Raw genomic sequence first — 20,816 nt, 5'->3', positions numbered from 1 at the left:
TATGCCATGATGGGGATTACAGGCATAGTCTTGGGACTAGAACCAAGACTGTCTTTTTCTTAGTAAGTGACATAACTACTAGGCTTCAGAAGCATGATTTCTTGCATGCTTCTTTTTTTCTTTTCTGTATCACTGAGACTTATATTTTACAGGAAAACAGAGCAGTGATTCAACTGAAAGGCTGAAGAATTTCCTTTGTGCAGTCTGGTAGATGGTTCATTCTCATGGGTGGAGGCAGATGTAAAAGAAAACGACTTGGGTCTCCCACACAGAGGGTAAGTGCCCTGACAATTTCATTCTTGCATGAAAGCACAGCTTAACCACCTAAAGCAAAGCAGTTGTTGCAGCTCTGTTTTGCAAGAAGCTTTATCCTCTGGACTAGATACATTACTTTAATATTTACAAATGAAGTGTATCTGTTAGATCAGCCCTTTAAGGGGTGACAGTTTCATTTCTATTTCATAAATCCTGATTGATTTCATGTAAGCTAAGCTTTGACCTGCTTGACTTTGTATGAAGCATGGCAGTTGTCAGACACTGATGGTCTGTAGCTGTGCAAATGTCAGCAGAGAAGTGGTGAAGATGCTCAGTTTATGTTGGTGCAATTAAAGTGATGGAGAGCAACAGCCAAAGGTTCCCCTTTTTGCTGTGTCCTCCGTGCCTCTGTTAGCAGAGGATTAGCTCAGTTCTCACACCTCTACTTCCTGAGCCGAGATGCTCATGAGGTTTTGCTCTTGTTATCAAGGTACTTGCAAAGCAAAAGAAATTGCACCTGACAGTGTTCGTGTGCAACCTGATTGCCAAACATGTGTGCATTTGAAAAGATTTTAATTTGGCTTGCTCTGCCTGCCATTCCCAGGCTGTGGCTCTGCTTTTCTCCATATGGTATTTAAACTGTGCTTCCCACAGCAGATTAATCCCAGCACACCCCATGTAAGGGTACAGAGGGATGAGATGTGGATGATCTAATGGAGATCCAGCATTGTTGAATAACTAATTTAAATTATTAGGGATTATACTCCCTAAATATTGAGCAACTGGTCCTGCCTGGAGCTACGTTGTTACATGGCTTTTCACCACATTTCAATTTTCAAATCTTTTAAGTATTTCCAAGTGGAGTTATGGATCCTGTGGAGCAAGTTCAAATCTATTGATGACATTTATCTTGTGACTGAGTGTTTTATAATCAGGGGGACAGCAAACCTTAGATTCAGTCATAGAAATGAAGAAGAAAGAAAAGTCAACCAGGCTCTAACAGACCTGAGTGGTCCTGCCCTACTGTGCTGTGATTGGCCTTACTGTTCTTTAAGCAGCCTCACCCCACTGGGTTTATTATTTTGCACAAAGAAAAATGGTTTGCTTTTTTGAGTAAAGGAAAACTATTATAAAAAGCACTATTGAAAGTCTGTCCAAAACCCCTTTCTTAGAGAAAACGACTTGGTTGAGGCATTAATTCAGTGGCTGTTTTCTGCAAAACATTTGAGGCTTTTCTATGCTTTGGAATATGAATATTAAATAGAGGTTACCACCATTTGGCAAATTAATGGTATGAAACAGGTTTCTAAGACTAGAAATTTGTAACTGACAAAATAACAGGCTCTGTACCTGGCAGCTGTTTTGGGTGATATAATATCCAAGTAAGTAAATACATTTCTCTGAATTTCTGCTGACTTTGGACCTGAATAATGTATGCAGCACTTTTGGGTTCTATCATGATGCTGAGAAGAGTTACCAGGGACCAAGGGTTATGTGATTGCCTTGAGGCTGGTTTACATCCAAATGTTCTTCTAAACCTGATGATAAATCCTTTATTCTATTGTAAATCAGAAATTATTCAGTCGAAGGCAGCAAAGTTAGACTTGTTTCAGGAAAATGAGATGGGAATTTGGGCAGACTTAGCCAGCAACCTGGGTTGATCATGTGGGGCCCAGGTTCTGCCATGGCTCTCAGGAACAGCTCCAGCTCAGTGTTTTAAGGGCTACCTGGACAGCACAATCATACTCCTCACCTTGTATTTCTTTATTTCAGCCTCATTTCTATCCTGATTTCTTTGGCTTCATTTCTTCACAGCACAAATACTCATGTTCATGAATGTAACACATATTAACTTGGAACTTGTATGATTCTGTAGTGAGAGCATAGCTAATGCATGTTCTTCACGAGGAGATGAGAAACAAAAAGTAAGGGGGAAAAAAAGTACTCTTTTTTGATATCATGAAATGGGAAAATAAGGTAAATTAATGTCTCTGCATAATTCCATGAGTCTTTTGTCTAAAATAATGTATGGATTATTATAAGTATAACAAAAAGTCAGACTTATGAGACTGATGCTTAACAGCTGTTGAGAAAAACCTGACAAACAAAGGCTTTGGCTGCATTTAAACATGGCCAGCAATGTGGTAGAGTTGTCTCATTGAACCAAACAGGACCTCTCAGATCTATAAAGTTGTTTAGATTCATATATTATGTTGTAATATCCATATTTTGTTGTTAATTTGTCAATACATTTTCTTTTGTTTCTTTTTTTTTTAAGAAAAGAAGAGGTCAAACTGTTGCAATAATTATGGCTAACTTAAAGCAAAAATGCTCATCAAAATATTTTCTCATATGAAATAAGATGAGGAGTCGTGTGGAAGGGTTTTGTTCAAATATGCATTCAAAGTCAGGACAGAAAATGAGCTTGTAAACAGGAAATTCTCTTTTGCAGACTGCAGTGCCAAACTCATCTTGATACATACAGAAACAATCATAAAATGCTTTTTGTTTACAGAACTATTATTGCTCTAATAGAAAGATTAAATTTTGGGACAGCTGACTGTAAGTTAATGGGGAGGACTTCAGGCAAGCAACCTCAGGGGCATTTGAGTGTATTGGGAGTCTTTAGTTTGGTGGTGCATATCTGAAATAAAACTATACTTTGAGTGATGTTAATGCTTTTTAAATTATACTTAAGATAATACTTGAATGAATGGCTGAAATGGAACCTGATTCAGGTAATTCACAAGATGTCTAAAAAACAAAAGGTCTTGGAAGGAGTTTTCACCTTTTACTTTCTTTAACTAGCATAATGTATTCAGCTGGGAGGTTTTCTTCTGTCATTGTTTATTCTTTCCTGACCTGTAACTTATGCCAAAGCAAGATTTTCATGCCAGATAGTGCTAATATTTACCCTGCCTAACAGCTCTTTCTTTCAAATAAGGTAATTTCCATGTGTGCTGCCCAGCAGGGTGTTTCGGATGAAGAATTGATATGATGTTGGGTATTTAATTTGGAGGTTCATATAGCAGGTTTGCTATCCTTGCAGTTTTGTTATTATCTGGAAGAAAAGTTTTGACATCTGTAATTGTCCACCCACCACTGAAGCAGTCAGACATGCTTTGTAATTATATGGAGAAACCTTATGGGCTCAGCTGCAAAATTGAGTGTCCAAAGCAAATAATGGAGACTTGGCTGCAGAACACGTTCCCCTCCTCAAATAAGACAGGATCACAGGGAGAAAAGAGTAAGACTCTTGCATGAAAAAGTGCTGTGGCATTTAATAGAATTTGATAATCTTTCTACATGAATTACCTACCAGCCTATAAAAATGAACAAGAAAAGATTTTCTGCTTCTCCAATTCTATATGGCAATTAAAAAGTTATTTAGAACAGATGCTCGCTTTCTAATTCCATGGAATTTTACAGAAATTATTTTAGAATTGAAGTAAATTATCTATTCCTAAGGATTACTTTATGACAAGTTTTAAAGGCCTTATGCTTTACTTTCTCTAATGAAATTCTAAGTGGTTTTTCCATATGAATCTCAAGGTTGTGGCTGGAAGACTTGCTTTTCTTGAAAATCTAAGGAAAACACCCATTTCAGGGGGACACAGTGATTTTGTTGGTCTCTGTGTAAGGATTTCAAGTTTCTCAGTAGTAGCTGCTGTTTTACAGGGACCTCAGGGACTAACTAAGTGAAGGAGGCTTGAGCTGTCCTTTGGAACGTGGGGCAGTGCTGTGTCTGGTTTTGTCAGTGTAGCTGCTACAAGCAGATTCAGAAATCAGTGACAGTAGGTTTTGGACCACTACCTTTAAGTTGCAGCTTTGTGGATTCCTGTAATGTATAATGAGATTGGCAGGAAGTTTTAGGTCAGTCATATGATATTATAATAAATAATATGGTTATAATACAATATTATAAATGACATTATAAATGTTTGGTAATGTTTTTCATAGTGTGGGGTCTGAACATATATATGTTTATTGCTAAATCCAATACTTGCTGGTAAAAAGTACAGGAGAACAGAGAGCTTGTTTTCTCTTAGAAAGTAATATATTTTTATTTGCTTTTCTGGGGTCAAATATACTTTTAATTAGAATTTCCCAGCAACCTGCACTGCTGCTTGCCTGTATCCCTCAGCTGGGTCCCATGTCCTGCATGACAACAATTTTGTATTTTTTTTACCCAAGTTTATGAACTAATATTTTGTGAAGATGATTTTCCTTTCTGGCTATGCAGATCTGGTATTTCTTGATTGTAAGACTCTAGTTTTACTCACTGTAGCACACAGTAGCTGTACTCTGTGAAAAATTTGCTTTGGTTATTCCAACACGTGTAGTTACATATGGTAATTGGAGCTTGTAGAAATTTATACAGGGGAATATGTGCAAGTCTGTGTAAAACCTCAGCTGAATAAAGACAAAGTTTCCAACTTTGTAAACTAAGTAAGCACTTCTCTGAGTCCCAGTTTCCCACAGTTTTTATTGTGCATACATAGCAGGATGTCTCAGACAGCTTGTCATGTGGAGGGAGGTTTCATGTGATGGGTGAGTTCATCACATGATACACATTTACGTGCTCTTTTTCCTTTTTTTTTAGTCTGAGTTTGAGCCACTGTAGCAAACTGAGCTTTTGGAAGAGACCAGCAGTGACAATACTCTTATAAATGAACTCCATTATAAAAAGACAACCTTTTGTGGTCGTTCACTGATTGTTGCCAAAGTCATACAGCTGGCTCTCTGCATCCTTCTAGAAAAGCCTTAGCAATAGCTAAGCATCCATTTCTGACAGACCAGACAGATTTGGGACTCCTTGGAAACTCCTAGGGATTTGTTTGATGGAGGGATTTTCCGCAGCAGACTCCCTGGAGTATCTGTGCTTTCAGAGATAAGGCTTTCACTTCACAGCCTGCCAGGCAGGGACGTGCGCGGCGCTTCTCTCCTCCGAGGAAGGAGCACAGCTTGCTCCCTGATTTTAGTGAAACCTGCCAGAACCCATCTCCTCCCTGAGCTGCTTAGGCAGCATCTCTGCTGGACTCAGTGTCCTCTTGTGTCTCTGCTTTTCCATACAGGAGTCAGTGTGGGTTTCAATTAGAAGAAACATTTTCCTTGCAGCCCCTCAAATCCACAGCTGACCCTGCCTCAGGCTGCCACTGTAAGCTGCTGCCTCCAAACCAATAAGCATTTACATGAAAACTTTGTTGAATTTTGTGCAGAAACCCCAAGCCAAAACACATGCACACAGAGCCAGTTTGCCTGCAGCAAAAGAAATTCTGTTCTCTTCCATTCCCTCTTGTGGAGGCAGGGTTTGGGAAAGGAGGCTTGTAGTGCTGAAAGACTTGTGACATAAGTTTGCTTGGTGAAAAGTCACCATAAAGAGTTTTTATTACAATCAGAGGCAAGGATTTATGTCAGAATAAGTCCACACAGGATAAATCCCTCTACCCTAACATAACTGCTTGGAAGCAAGGTATCATTCTCTCTGTCAGATGACAGGCACTGAGAACAGGGTTTTGGTATTTTACCTCCTAAACTTTGTGTTACACTGATGGCATTAATGGAGAACTTGGCTGATAATCTCTAAAATGGGAGTCCCTGGAACAACCCACTTCCTTGAGGACAGCAGCTCCTTTTTCCCAATGGCCTCTATCCCCTGGTTTAAAAGGAACCTTGGATGAAGGGTTAGGGAGCGAGGTATTCTGGTTTCCACCATTGTTGCAGCCTTGGGACAGCAAAACCTCTGGCCTATGCTGTGCACCATGAAGAGCAGAGATGCTGCTTGCAGACAGCCTCTGCTACTGGTTGCACCTGGAATCTTGACTATTTGGAATTTCATCCCAGTTTTATGCTTGGATTTCTGCAGGAACTTGGGGAATTCCCCTAAGAAATGTAGTGTAATGTAAAAGTAATGCTTAAACCTGAGGCATATACCTGGGTAATGTTCCAGTGAGCTGTAGCACAGAGGAACATCTGTGAGTCAGAGCAGGTTGGAGGCTGAGCCATAGTCACCATTGTCATGTTTTGGCAGAGGAGGAACCTTGTCCTCAGAAGTATTTGAAAAAATAAAAATAACTTGTGGGCAGGCATTGCCATGGTCATCAGCAGTAGTGTTGCTCGGCAACATGTGTTAATGTATTAATGACCTAATTTGCCCTGTGTTAATGACCTAATTTTGTGGGGGAGGAAGGGAAAGAGGTAAAGGGGAGAATAAGAGAGAGGGTTGTGAGGATAACAACAGGAGTAAGAGGTTTGGAAGGCATGATCTACATGGAAAAACTAAAGGAAAATTTTAGCAAAGTACTTTAAGGAGTAACCTGCAGGCTGTGTGCCAGGCACAGCTTTTCTGTCAGCACTTGTGTACCCACTTTCTGGCCATTAACTTATGGACAAGACCCAGGCTGTGGTGCCCATTTTCCCATTTGTTTTTCCAGTGTGTGCCCTGCAAGGCTGTGTATGGACCTGTTGGAGGAGGTTCCTGCTATGGATCCAATCAGGTGGGGGAAGTGCCAGCATGGTTTACCCTCAGATGGCCGTGTGGAGCTTGGAGGTTGTTTTGGGACAGAGGATATTTCTGGATTAGTCAAACATCTGAAATGTATTGCAGAGTTGATATTTAGTCCTCTTTTGGAGCAAGGGAAAGGTGCCATGTAATTTTCCTGAGACTGATGGCATTTTCCTATACTCTGTTTCATGTTTCAGGAAATATAGTGTGAAGTGGGGGAAAAAATCATGGAGAGTCAAAGTGGGAAGGATAGAAAGGATGTGGTCAGACTCTGCAAGTGTGAAATATTAAGTAATATTTCACTTATTACACAGTATTTCACTTATTTCACAGTAATAAGTTCTTTCTGATAACTCTCTCTTATTAGCAAATTCTGCACTGGAGTGGCCCCACCTTTAATCCTGTGTGCAGTTTTGGGCACCACAGTATGACAAAGACATTGAGCAACTAGACACCATCAAAGGAGAGGCATGAGGATGGTGGAGGCTCTGGAAGAGAAGCCATATGAGGAGTGGCTGCGATCACTTGGTCTGTTCAGCCTGGAGAAGAGGAGGCTGAGGGGAGAGACATTGAGGTCTTCAACATCCTCGTGAGGGGAAGCAGAGGGGCAGGTACAGATCCCTTCCCTCTCATCAGCAGGGACAGGACTCAAGGAAATGGCATGAAGGGAACCAGGGAGGTTTAGGTTGGACATCAGGAGAAGGTTCTTCACCCAGAGGGTGCTTGGGCACTGGAACAGCTCCCTAGGGCAGTGTCACAGCACCAGCCTGACATCACAAAGCATTTGAACAATGCTCTCAGGTTCATGATGTGACTCCTGGGGATGTCCTGTGCAGGACCAATGATCTCATGGGTCCCTTCCAACTCTGTATATTCTATGATTCTATGATTCTTCCAAATGCACAGGCTTGTCAGATGCAGGCTAAATACCAACACAACTGTGCTGCCACCCGCAGAAAATGTCACACATCTTGGCTGGGAGATGCATAGCCAAATGGAGTGGGAGTGAAACCTTTTGGAAATGGGGGAATAGTTATTTCTCCTTACCCAGACTTTTTTCTATTTAGTATATAGTTCTTTCCCTTTCCTGTTCTTTCTTTTCCCCCTCCAGTGCTATTTCTAAATACTGATGAGACAATACAGGGTCCAGCAGGGATTCACTTAAAGCATTTTAAAACTCTCTAAATTAAAATATTTTGGTGGAAGTCATAGGTCAGATTGTTCTTATTCTAGTGAGAGGTCTTGCTAGTACCTCTGTGCAACTGTGCAGTTTGGAGAACTCTGTGTTGGTTCTTTTCTAATTAAATGGTGAGCTGCTGCCTGCTTTCTGGCCTTCGAGCCTTTTACTACCTGAATCTGGAGAACAGGCTGTAAAACATTAAATATGGGAAAGCTGGGAAATGTAACACACTATAAATGTATGAAGGTAGGAGCTCAAATATGTGTGGACATAAAGATTTTATTTCTTTATATAAGGTTTAAATGAAGAGTCTGCAGTATAAATCTCTGCTTTCAAAGTGAACTATCACTTTTCAGCAAAAAAGAAACCAAGAATGACTATTAAGAAATAAAATATTACACATCTAGGAAGCACCAAGGGAAGCCTTTTAAGAGCATCTACATATGCAAGTAAATGAAGACCCCCAACCTGCCCCCCAAATATATCATAGACTTTTTTTTTTTTTTTAATCTGCAGCTTGGAATTGTATAGTTTTGTCTTTTTTTATTTGGTGAATAAGACATGCAAAGGTCACCATTATGCAATGAAACTGTCAGGAGACAGCTGGGAGGTCTTCATTTAATGCCCATTATGCCCCATGTTTGATATCTGTATCAGGCTCCTAATGGGTGGTAGGCGGGGGTGGAGGATGATGGTAGTTTGGAGGAAACAAGCTGTAGCAGCTCCCTGGAAATCACTGGGGGGACAGGGAGGAGGTGATGTTTTTATAAGCAGAATAACTGAAAAGTATTCCTGAAACCCTAACGTATTTATATAAGCAGAATTGCTGAATGCGCCGAGAAAATGGTTTTTAGCACTTATAAATGAAAACAGTGAAATCCTAAATGTTCTAGATCTTCAGGCCAAATCTTGTTTGATTTTTTTCAGGCTTTTTGTCCAGCTGGATCAATCACATTACTGACTTTTTAAGCAGAACTCTCTGTTATGAGCTATGTGATTTCTGAAAGTGATTTTCCTCAGCTGGTTGTGGAAGCAGTGGGGTCAGCAGCACTCCCCAATATGACTGCTCTGAATATTTGTTCTGTAGGTGCACCTTAAAGGAAATCTTTCTAAACTTGGACAATGGAGCACTCATCAGCTGATTATATGAGGCCTTTAGACTTTCATGCTGTGCATGGATATATTTTAACAAGTGAGCTTGGTTTGTCTGTTGTGTGGCAACATTTTCATCTTGTGTACTCAAACAACGTTGTCTTAAGTCCATTGAAAAGCCACCCCAGTTGAAATTGTAGTAAAATCCATGTTAGGGGAAGGGGATGTAGTCAATTAGCCAATTATGTGTTGTGTTAAACTAATTTTTGATCTGCTTGCATCCTGTGTAGTGAAGCACCAGAAATGTCTGTTTGGTCCAGGGTATGTAGAAAAAAACCATCTTTGTGTTACTGAAATGATGAACCCCAGGCAAGGAAGAAACAAGCATTAAGCTGAAGTAAGTTATTATTCAGAGGAAACATGATGCTATCATACTTCATATAAAAACCTCTCATGGCTGGGGCACGGCAGCCTTTTCCTTCTCCCAGCAAGTCTGGAGTTAGTTTTGGCTTGAGGTGGAGGCAGAGGGCTGAGTATCTCCCAAAGACATTTTCTAGCTTCATATTGCTCAGTCAGCAGTCTGAAATGGATGATTGCACTGAGGTGGGTTTCTGGACAGCATTGATGTTCTGGGTAGTTGGCATGGGGTGGATCTTGAAGAAGGAGCCTGCATCTCATAAAGATCCTATTGATAAAATGTGAATAAATGACCTCTGCATCTAGCTGTTATTGGTGTTCTGGGGCATATTAACTCCATCTAAATTATTGCATAGGAAAGACCTATGAAATTTATTTCACTTCAATGACCTCCTTAGAGAATGGGCTGTGTAATTTGCTGAATAGCTTTTTTTTTTCCCCAATATACCTTTATGAGTTTCCCTGTTAGGAACACTCTGATATAGGTTTACTTGATTTTGGCCCTTGCCATGGGCTTGTAAATTACTTTCAGCCACATACAGGGCTGTGTGATACCTCCCAGAAGTCTAGAGCATAAAAGAAATGAAGATACAGTCTGGGCTGTGGTATTAGGCTATGGCTATTACATTTATTGCTCCTATATGTTAACAGCCTGCTTCTTGGGTTCTGCCCCTTCTCCCACATCTACCTTTTACTTGCAGAGCTGACTCTGAAATAGCAGGGTCTCTCAAATCCTTGTTCATTCAGACCTACATCCCCAATTCTGAGACAGGGAGGGCTGGCTCAGCTGAGTTAGCCCAAAGCCAGCAGGGTCACTGTGATGTTTCATGGGACCTCTCCTAAGCAGCTCAGACAGACCCACTCTAAATCATATTGTGCCACAACTTGCCCTTGCATTTCCTAAATCACTGTCATTGCCAGAAGCTGTTCAAGATTGAGTTTTCATGGAGAGCTTATCACAAGCAGCTGGAAGAAACACATGACCATAATCTCTGCTCTTGTGCATGCCATAGAAGCTCCTTGCAATGTCATAGGCAAATAATGAAGTCTGTGGATGTTAATTATGTTTTACTAATACAATTGATCTTCTCATGGATTAACTTTGCCTTCACAGAAAAAAAATCTCTTCCTCTCTCTTTCTCTCTCTCTCTCTCTTTCTCTCTCTCTCTCTTTCTCTCTCTCTCTTTCTCTCTCTCTCTCCTTTCTCTCTCTACCTTTCTCTCTCTACCTTTCTCTCTACCTTTCTCTCTACCTTTCTCTTTCTCTTTCTCTCTACCTTTCTCTCTACCTTTCTCTCTCTCTCTTTCTCTCTCTCTACCTTTCTCTCTCTTTCTCTCTCTTTCTCTCTCTCTTTCTCTCTCTCTTTCTCTCTCTCTTTCTCTCTCTCTTTCTCTCTCTCTTTCTCTCTCTCTTTCTCTCTCTTTCTTTCTCTCTCTCTTTCTCTCTCTCTTTCTCTCTCTCTACCTTTCTCTCTACCTTTCTCCTGTGGGTGATTTATAGATATAAAAATTATGCAGAGTGAATAAATGTTCCATTACTGTGATATGATCACACATATGCCACCACCATTAACTGAAATGTATTCTTTGCTTTGAGTACCTGTGCAGTGCAATAGGGGCTGTGAACTGAACTAATGGTTTAACATCCTGCCAAAGCTGAAATAAAGGGTATAACCGGGACAGTGCTGGCACGGTGACGCTGCTGTTGCAGTCTCGTTCTCAGAGAGAGACAGGTCACTAGATGGCAGCGGTACACAGCAAAGCTGCCTTGCGTTCTTTGCTCCTTACTTTGCTCCTCAGAAAACTTGCAACGGCCTGAAAAGAGAAAAAAAACCAACAAAACCCAGCCAAAAACCTCATCTCTGTGTCCACTTAAAATGATACATTTTAAATTCGAACTATTGTGTTACCTTTTTTTTTTTTTTCCTTATTAGCTTTGACTACAGAGTGAGGACATATCCTTACATAGAGCAGTCAAAAGTTACTTTTGTGAAAGGTTTGTGTTTGGAAATAATGCAGAAAACCTTTAATTTTTTTCCATTGTGCACCCTCATTAGCTGAAATGCTTGCTGCTGAGGCAGCCATGGGTCTTGTGATGGGTAGGATGCAATTACATGGCAAAGCACAGGAGCTTGAATACCCTGGGTAAATTTGGATTTGCAGGGTTACTGTCTGACAAATGCTGTGGTAAAGTCTCAGAAATGTGCTCAAAGCATCTTTCTCCCTGAGTATGCTGAATTTTTCTGCAGTGTATTTGAGCTTTCACTTGAATTGGACAAACCCTTCTTTTTTAGATTATTTACATTGTGATAGAATAAGTTCAAAGGTTTTCTTCCTCCCTCTGCATTCCTCTGAAGCTTTTGGGTTCCAACACATTTCCCTTGCAAATGGAGCAGCTCTGTACATCTTAATATAAAAGAAGTTGCTTTCTGTCAGAAAACAGTAGGAAGAAAGCAGAAATGGTAAATTTCCAAGAGAAATCAAAGTGGGCTTGTCTTATAAATAAAGTAATTCATGGTGAAAGTGCAGACTAAGCTGTCTGCAGAAGTTGAAGAAATTACCCCCACAGCTCTGCTTCACCCTTCTGCTGGAGACAGCCATGCCTGGAGCAGAGATAAACTAAACCCATGTCCAGGGTTCAGCTACCTCACTGCTCCATAATTAATGTGAATGGCACCGCAGGAAGATCCAGTTCCAGTCCTGCTAATGGTAACTGGGAGGCAGTTTCCATTTCAGTGATTCAGTTCTGGACCTGACTCACACTGAGGCACTAACTGACCTTCTCATTCTATTGGTGTTTTCACCCAAGGTTTGCCATTTATATCTGTAAGGTACCTGGAGGTCTCTTTTTGTTTCCATATGATCCTTATACGTGAGAAGTGGGCAAAAAGTTCAATTTGATCAAATACACATTGTACTTGAGCAGTGACTCAGCTTTCCTAGAGGTTCTCCTTTCCAGATTTTCATGAAGAGGACTTCCACTTTGGATTTTTTCCCTTTTTTTTTTTTTTTTCCTTTGGGGTTTGATTGTCTTTTCCTACTTTGTTTCCTTTTTCTCACATAGACTTTCCAGGAAACTCTGAGGAAGAGTTTTAAACTGCAGAGTCATTAAACTAATATTTTGATTTTTGTCTTCTTTTCATAACAGAAATTCTTCACTCTTAGTGCTTTTCCTGAGTAAGATTATGGTCTCGCAGTTATACTAAATTGAGTTTATATGCCCAGGGTTAAATTTAGCCATTACTTTGTGACCAGGTAAGGATCCAGCTGACCTTGAACTGTCCCTGATTCAGCATTGATAAACCAGCAGCCATGCTTTGTTTGCTTGGAGGGACATTTGAAGAATGTCATGAATGGGGTGTGGTTTATCCCTGCTGGGAATGGAAGTTGATGCAGCACCTTGGAGGGCACAGGGCTGGCTGCAGCTTAGCATGCCCTGAGTTACAGAGCAGACAGTTTGTGCATTTGGAATTTAGATTTGCTTTTATGCCTAAGTCTCTTACTATGGTATTCCGTGGGCTTCAAAAATGCAGACTGTGAAATCATTTTATCATCCTGTAGTAACAAACCAACTTCTAGGTGTGGGGAAGCACTGGCAGAAGCAGCTGTGTCCACAGCAGCAGCTGAGGGAGGCCAGGGGATGCCTTCTGGTGCCATTCATAGGGTGCCTGCTGAGGGGCATTCTGTCTCCTTTAAGGGCTTTGCGCCGAGGCTCCTCTGAAAGCAGGACATAGAAGACAGCTCTGGTGCATGGATGAACCTGCCCTTGGTGTATCTAGGTTGCAATTAGGATGCAGAAGTGGAAACCAAGTATTGCTGAGGGGTTTTGCAGTATAGATATAACCTAGGTGTCCCTAAGATGTGGCTCTTGCATTGCTGTAGTATTTAAATTGCATGATAAAATCCTGTGGCCATAAATGAAGAAAGAGTTTAAATGCCTGTGGTGCTTTGCCAGAGAGGAATTAGGGTAGGCCAGCTCAGGCTGATTGTAGGAATTCTCATCCTTCTTATTTCATAATCATTCTTCTCACCATGATGAGGTTTTGTAGCCTTGCCTTTCAAGTCTGTCACTGGCTTTGCAATCTGGAGCAGCAGCAGTGAGCAGTGGTGCCTTTCATCATCTCCAGCCAGGCAGGAGACTGGGATCACTCCTGCTGGGTGGGTGATGGCTCTCCATGCCTCTCCTGGCAAGGTTAGGCTCTAATTAAAGCCAATCTTGGAGGAATTTACAGCTATTACAGAGCACTCCCATCTGTGAGGTGAGCTGCTGAGAGAGGATAATGCTTGTGCTCATGTTTCTGCACTAGATTCCTGTCCTCATCCAGGTGCAACTCAAGCTGTTGGTGATTATCTCTAAATCCCACCATGTCTGGGACCTGTTATCTAAGACATGGCCTCTCACCCCATACTGAGATGTGGGGAATACCACTGGCTGTTTGTTCCTCAGGTAAAGATTTCCATGGGAGGTTGTGGGGATTTCCTATTTACAAAGCTTCTTGTCTCAGGAATTTGGCCCTTACCCTTCCTCACTTCTCTCCCCTGGACAGCCTGCCAACCCACAAGTCTTAACAATTTCCAACAGACTGTATGGATTAGCTGTTGTCCTTTTCCCTCTCTTTTGGTACATGTCTTTTTCTAGCTAAGATTTGTGTGGCAGTTGCTTTCTCGAGGTACTTTAGGGTTTAATAAATTATCAATAATTGGTTAATCAATGGCTTTAAATAGTTACATAATTCATCAGCTAGGTTGTTTATAGCTACCCTACCTTCCAATTTCTAGATTTTAAGCTATTTGCAACACATGTATCATTCATGTCTATGATGTGTATTGTTCCTTTCTTACAATCTCTTTCCAAAGTATCCATAAAAGAGCATTAATAAGAAGTGTCACCAAACAGGGAATCAAACTATATGTTTGTGAGGGAGGAAAAAAAATTCCTGTACAGAAGATCATCACTTGCTCTTAGTTTAAGAAAAAGGAAGATGAATCTGGAATTTGGAATCTGATGGAGAGGCTCCTGAAACTTCTCCTTTTCTCTGGCCTTCACTTCCCCCCCCCCCCCCCTTTTTCCTTTCTTGTGACAGAGCATTATTTCAGTGTCCTCATAAGGATTCTACAGAAAAAATATTTCTTCTCTTGTCATCCTGAGGTTGATGGCTGCCTTCCCATTTCCTCTTCTGGAAGCTGTCTGTTCCAATACCACAACAGTAAAGATTTGGATTCATTAATACACCACTGATTCTGCTCCAGCAGGTTTTAATTGCAGTGAAATGGAAAGATGTTTCACTTGATTTGTCCTGGTCTATTCCAACTGCAAGTAATGGCTGGTATCATATTTGTTCAGTCAATCCTACTGGGCCATTTTGGAGCGTGGACAAATAATGAGAAATCGGTGTGGGCACCCATCCATTTATTTTTTTTTTTTTCCTATAGCTGAATCCAGAACTGCTTAATTATGTATATATTGCTGTAAAGGGAAGAATCTTTCTGTCATCATGTATAAAAATGGATGAGGCATCCAATCACATAAATTGTTACACCTCTAGAAACTGTGAAAGGCAGTGAAGGAGATGTGAGGAGCTCTCTTTACTTGCAGAGGATTGCCTTACTAGAGGAAAACTGAACATTACCACTGCCGGTCCACCACCTCAGTGTGTGTGGTAGCTTCCTTTTGCACATAGTAGGTAGGAGGAAGCTCAGAGGATGATGCATGTGGCTTATATGGATTGGAAAGCATGCAAGGATGTCCATAAATGAATAATGAGTTCATAAATGAATAACCAAACTTTTCCGAGACGCTGGAGGAGATAAACCAAAGTGCTGCATCTCTGAAACTCAAGTGATAAGTAGGTTGGGTATCTCCCTTCAGCCAGGACAGATGTCCAGATTTTGCATACCTGTTTATTCCTTTCATGCAGGTTATGGAGGAAAACTTGAAGCTATCTCACTCAGTGAGATTGCTAGCTGACTTGGCTGGATTGCTGTGAAAGGTTGGATAAAATGCATTCAAAGCTTCACCCAGAGCAGCTTCTGTTTGCTCCTGCCTTATCCCAAACCAGCTGGTCTTGCCTCAGCCAGGCAGGACTTAATGAAAAAAGGAATTAACCACGATTCTTCTGCAACATCATCTCCCACATTGTTGTGCTTGTAAAAAGAAAATGAAACAGCAGTGTTAGCCACAGCTTTTTGAGAGCTGTGAGCGCTGAAGTCCTCTGTTGGTAAGGGAGACAGCTGCCTATTGTGAGGCTACACTGACTCCCCCTCTATCTGGATTTTACTTAAGGAGTTTGAATATGAGAACAAGTCCTTTGTGCTGTTGTAAGCTGCCTTAAGTGCTGGGCAAATAGCAATGAAGATAGCTTTTGTCTGAAAAATGAATTACTGTCAAAGGCACATCCCCACCTTCAAAGTGCCAGGAAAAAGAATCCTTACAACTTTCAGTAGCTCTTCCTGAATCTCAAATACACTTGAAGGTTTTACTCAGATCTTTCAGGACTGGAACTATGACTGGGGCTATTGCTGTATGAACATTAATGGATTTCATTATTCAAGAATGCCTTCACTCTACATGTTCAAGAGCACGTGACTTGTGGCTTCATTCCCAGGGTCACAGTGAAAATTCCTTTTGCATTCTTTTCCCCACACAGCATATAGTGTGGCAATGAGCATTTTCAGTATTTGTCATGCCCAAGGGGATAAACCAAAACCATCAGAATTTTCTTATGGTTGTTGCTATCTGTAGAATAATTTCTATTTCATGAAGATAAACTCACCAAAGATGAATATGTGATATATTTCTTCCTTCACTAACATGCAGGTAAGTACATAAATGAATGACAACTACAGAGGGCCAAAATGTAATCACCAAATGATTGCAGAAAAATTGCTCAAAAATGGCCTCAAGGCTTTGAATAACTATGAAGAAGGCATCTTATGCTTTTGATTAATTCCTGATATTCTTATCTGATCTCTCCCTTTTCTCTATTGTCATCACCAAATGGAGACTCTTACAGATGTGCTCTCCATTTCAAATCCAGGATGGCTTCAAATTCAGGGAGTGCAAGTGAGAGTAGAATTTGGCTGTCCACAGGCATAGTTCAAAGTTTAAGAAACAAATGTTGTGGTGTAACCTTCATTACTAAAGAAACACCCTGTGATAACTGGAAGGTTGGAAGAATTAGAGAATGTGGCCAGGAGACTTCAGAGGTGTCTGTCATCCTCCATAGGTTCCCCTCAGTCAGCTGGGGTCCCCAGGGGCTGCTGCATCCCTGGGGAGGAGCGGCTGTGCTCCTGCTCTTCTGTCACACAGCACAGAGCTTGATGCAGTGCTCACAGTGCTCAGGGTTCACACTTTTCACTTAGGCCATCAACAGCTGTAGGAAGAGCTAGTAAATAGTGTCAGGTGAGGGTTTCTTATAGTCTGAGCTGTTAGTAACTAAGAATTTACAAACTCTGCTGCCTGCAGCTGCAATGAGCCATTCTCAGGAAACTGCTACTATCTCAAAATCAGCAATAAATATCCACAAGTTTCTATAACAACAACAGTGCTCAAACAGCACTGCAAGAAAGTATTTATTAAGGCTTAGGTGTGTACAAAATTGAGAGTTAAAAGAGGCTTGAGTAACCTTTTTTTTGAGGCTGAACTTGCCAGAGCTGATTCAGTCCTCCTGTAACTTGAAGTTGCTCAGCCAGAGGATTCCCATTCTTATGGTATGAAAGTATTGCCTTACAACTGTGTGTTTAAAATGTAACAGCCTGTAATAGTAAAAGCCCATGGCTGCAGAACTCTGATTTACAAACTTTTTCAGAAACTTAATTTACTGGGCCAGAGGTTTCTTACACACTTTGGGAGAGGAGGCAGTGATCCCATCTCACTTTATGCTTCTTATTTACAGTCTGAATTAATTGAAGGAGTGCAGCTATTGACAGCATTCAGAGAACAGCAAACAGTGGCACGAGGCTGAGCCTGTGGGGAGAGCTTCTGATTCTGCTTTACTTCTCAAAACATGCTGGGTGAGCACAGCCATAAATATCTAGGGTTGGACTTGGAGGTTATTGCCTTTCCATATTTATTCTGATGGGGTTAGATGGAATATTTGGGGTGTAGGTTATTACAAGGAGATACTGGAAGAGTGGGACACTAGTTAAAGGTGGTGATCCTTAACTAGATCAGGTTTAGAGGAGGATTTCTGATAGTGTTAAGTGGTCTTCAGTAGATCCTTCAGGGACAAGGAATTTCAGCTGCCTCTTAAACTGGGATGGCCATTAAATATTCACTTGGGGTTTAATCTCAAAATGTGTATTTCATTCCAATACTTGTTTTAGCAAAATCATGATAGAGTAATGAATCAGACTAATGAGGCCACAAAGCTTTATTTCTTTTTCAGGAAGTAGAGGAAGTTCTGTGAAGCTTCTGAGTTTTTGTTTTATCACTGTGTATCTTGCTAATTAGAAGGGGATAAAGAGAATAATTTCCATTTTAAAGCTGAAGGACTGAGGCACAAAGAAGGCCAGCCTTATTTAAATTCACCCTAAAAGAGCTGGTATCCCAAATGCCAACTTGGCAGAAGATGACATTTCTAAATACTTAATAAATAATCATGTGGATTGTGCTGTGGATGCAATGTGTGCTGTCTGAGAGATGAGGAAGCTGAGAAATGCAGTCTTTAGAATTCTTGTCTCAAAGGAAGTATCAGGAAATGAATCCTCTTTCTCCAGGGGGTGCTTTGTCCTTGGTCACTTTCATGTCCTTTTAATGTTGGATTTATGAAACTGTCAAGTGAAAAAGCCAGTGGTGGTGTAGGAGGACAATTCCAAAAGGCAGTGAGCTGGTACACATGGCTCAGTCACTGGTGTGGAGAGTGAGGGCGCTGAGAGCTGCTAGAAAAATATAATGTGTCAATTTAGAGTCTGGTGAGGAAATATGTCATTCTGCCTTGGATCCTTACTATGGTTTTCATGTCTGTGTTCTGAAATTTCAGAGATAGACAAGAGTAAAAAGAAAATAGAAGAGGTTTCAAATCTTAGTGAGTATCAGGGCTTTAAAGCTAAAGATGAAATGCACCTATATATATTAAAAAAAAAAAGAAATAATACATCTACATAGCTAGTGGAGGGCAGAAAGTGGGAGTTTTTTGCCTGAGGTTATATTAGCATCTGCAAATATATGGCTCACATGTTGAGAACCTCAAATTATTAGTAAAGGTGCAATTTAATTGCATGTCATAAAACCTTTTCTGTTATTAATTGGCCTTTTAATACTGTTTGTGCTCAAGGGAAGCTATAATCACTTTATGGGCATGGACATTAGGCAGACGTTAAAGTGATGCCTTAAAAGTTACACAGAGTGGAATTTTCACAAAACTGTAGAATTTTCTTTGCATCTTAAAGTTTTTAAACCAGAAGTGGAGTGCTTTCTGAAAAATGTAGAACAGAGGGAATCTGTAACCTTGAGCAAAAACTCGGAGTCATGTTCAGTGGTCTGTCTTTTGGAGAAGGTCCTGTTGGGAAGACAAACTCATTCCTTTCCACTGTAGGAATGAAAGAAGCTCTTGACTTTCTGTCTTGTCGTAAAATATGTCTGCAAGCAAAAGTATGTGTGGATGTGTGTTAGAAAATAGAGAAGATCTGGGATAAAAAACAAAAGTTGTTATGATGGACAGTAAAAGACAAATATCTTCTGTTTCTTCCCTAAAATTTCAGGCTAGTGCAACCTAGAAGGAATCTGCTGGAAAAGTTATGGATGTTTTCATTAAGTCACTGAAGTTAGGTATGAAATCTCTTCCAGTGGAAGTACAGTGTGTGTACCAAATATGATGGACAGAGTGAGAGGGCTCACCTCTATGCTTGGAATCTTTTGGCAGGAGCTTGATTGAATACTTGTCTGGAGGCAAAGCAAAACAAAAAACTCCCCCATTAATAGCCAAATAAAATTACTGGCTTGATAAGTAGCTTTTCTCAGGTGGATAAAACACATAGGAACAAGTGGGACATGTTAAATAATGGCCTGAGCTGTGAAATAACAGGCAGATGACTTGCCCTTAGTGTTCAGGAGAAAATGGGTTAATCTAAAAGGACGGCAACCACAACATTCCACCTGTGATAGAGAATGTAAATCAGTGGTGAAAATGGTATGCAGGGCTCTTGGACTTGCTTAAATACTTCTTTCTGTTAGAAAAATGTTAAAAAGGAAGTATTACAGGGTGCATTTTATTCCTGCAGTGTATTTCAAAGGATGTTTCATGAGCAGCTCATCCAGGAAGTAGAGTCAAGTAGAATCTGGCCAAACAATGCCTGTTTTGATTGTGATGGTGTTAAATAGTCCTTTTCTGCAATTCTGCATGTATCCAGTTCAATAGGTCCCAGAAATAACACAGAAATACAGTGATACTGTAGAAATACCTTGGTTAAATTAGCTTATGAGGCAGGACTACAGTGCATATCCTAAAGACTCTATCCCAAGTTATATGGGATAACTTGAACATTGCCTCTGAGAGAGGGCTGTGGAAGACTCTTGCCATCAAAAGATGCAGTGTGTCAGGTGTGTGTAGAAAATTATTATACAGGGGCTGTGCCTAAAGCCATCATAACACAACATTTCATATTCTGGTTTGCAGAATTGTGATGGCGTATGTGCGTGCAGGGAACAGACGGGCATTTAAACACAGAGATCACCTTAGGCAAGATGAGATTTACCTGCCCCAAATTAGATGGCTCAGTCTAAGTTAGTCAGCCTAAGCTCCTAATCTTTGTTGAACCAACCTTTGCCATAAGAAAGCAACAGTGTAAGGGAAACAGTCAACAACACAATGGGAACTGCTTGCTGCTGATAGGATTTTGGTACTTGTAGCTCCAAAGTGGAGTTATTGATGCGTAAATCACCATCAGAGCATTTTCCTCTGAGTTGAAAGATGAAAAATAATAAGAGAATACATTGGTTTTAAATATGTTGGAATAAAACCCCTAAGTTTTTTAGCCCTGAGAATGCTGTTGCTTTCCTGGAGTACTTTCATTTTTATGACTGCATCCTGAAGCACCCTGGTGTGAGAGTCTAATTTTTTATGTTTCCCCCTGTACCACAGCAATTGGGAAATGCCTTGTTTTATCATTCCACTCTTTGATTTTTTTTTATGTTCCTTTTGGCATTTTTTATCACTAAGAAATGTTACTGACACACACAAAAGCCCAGCTTTGTGGAAAAAACAAATGTCATCACTCTCTACAGTTTGTGACCCTATCTCTACCGTTGCTTCTGTCTTTTTCCCCTCAGTTCTTTCCACAGACCCTGTAAAATGACTGCAGTGATGCTCCTGAGTGTAAGTGATGAAATGAAGGTTTCATAGCCTTGCAGCCAGGAGATCTCTTGGCT

This window comes from Melospiza melodia, chromosome 5 (assembly GCF_035770615.1).
Source record: "Melospiza melodia melodia isolate bMelMel2 chromosome 5, bMelMel2.pri, whole genome shotgun sequence".
Taxonomy (NCBI): Eukaryota; Metazoa; Chordata; class Aves; order Passeriformes; family Passerellidae; genus Melospiza; species Melospiza melodia.
Note: the sequence above shows the minus strand (reverse complement) of the source record.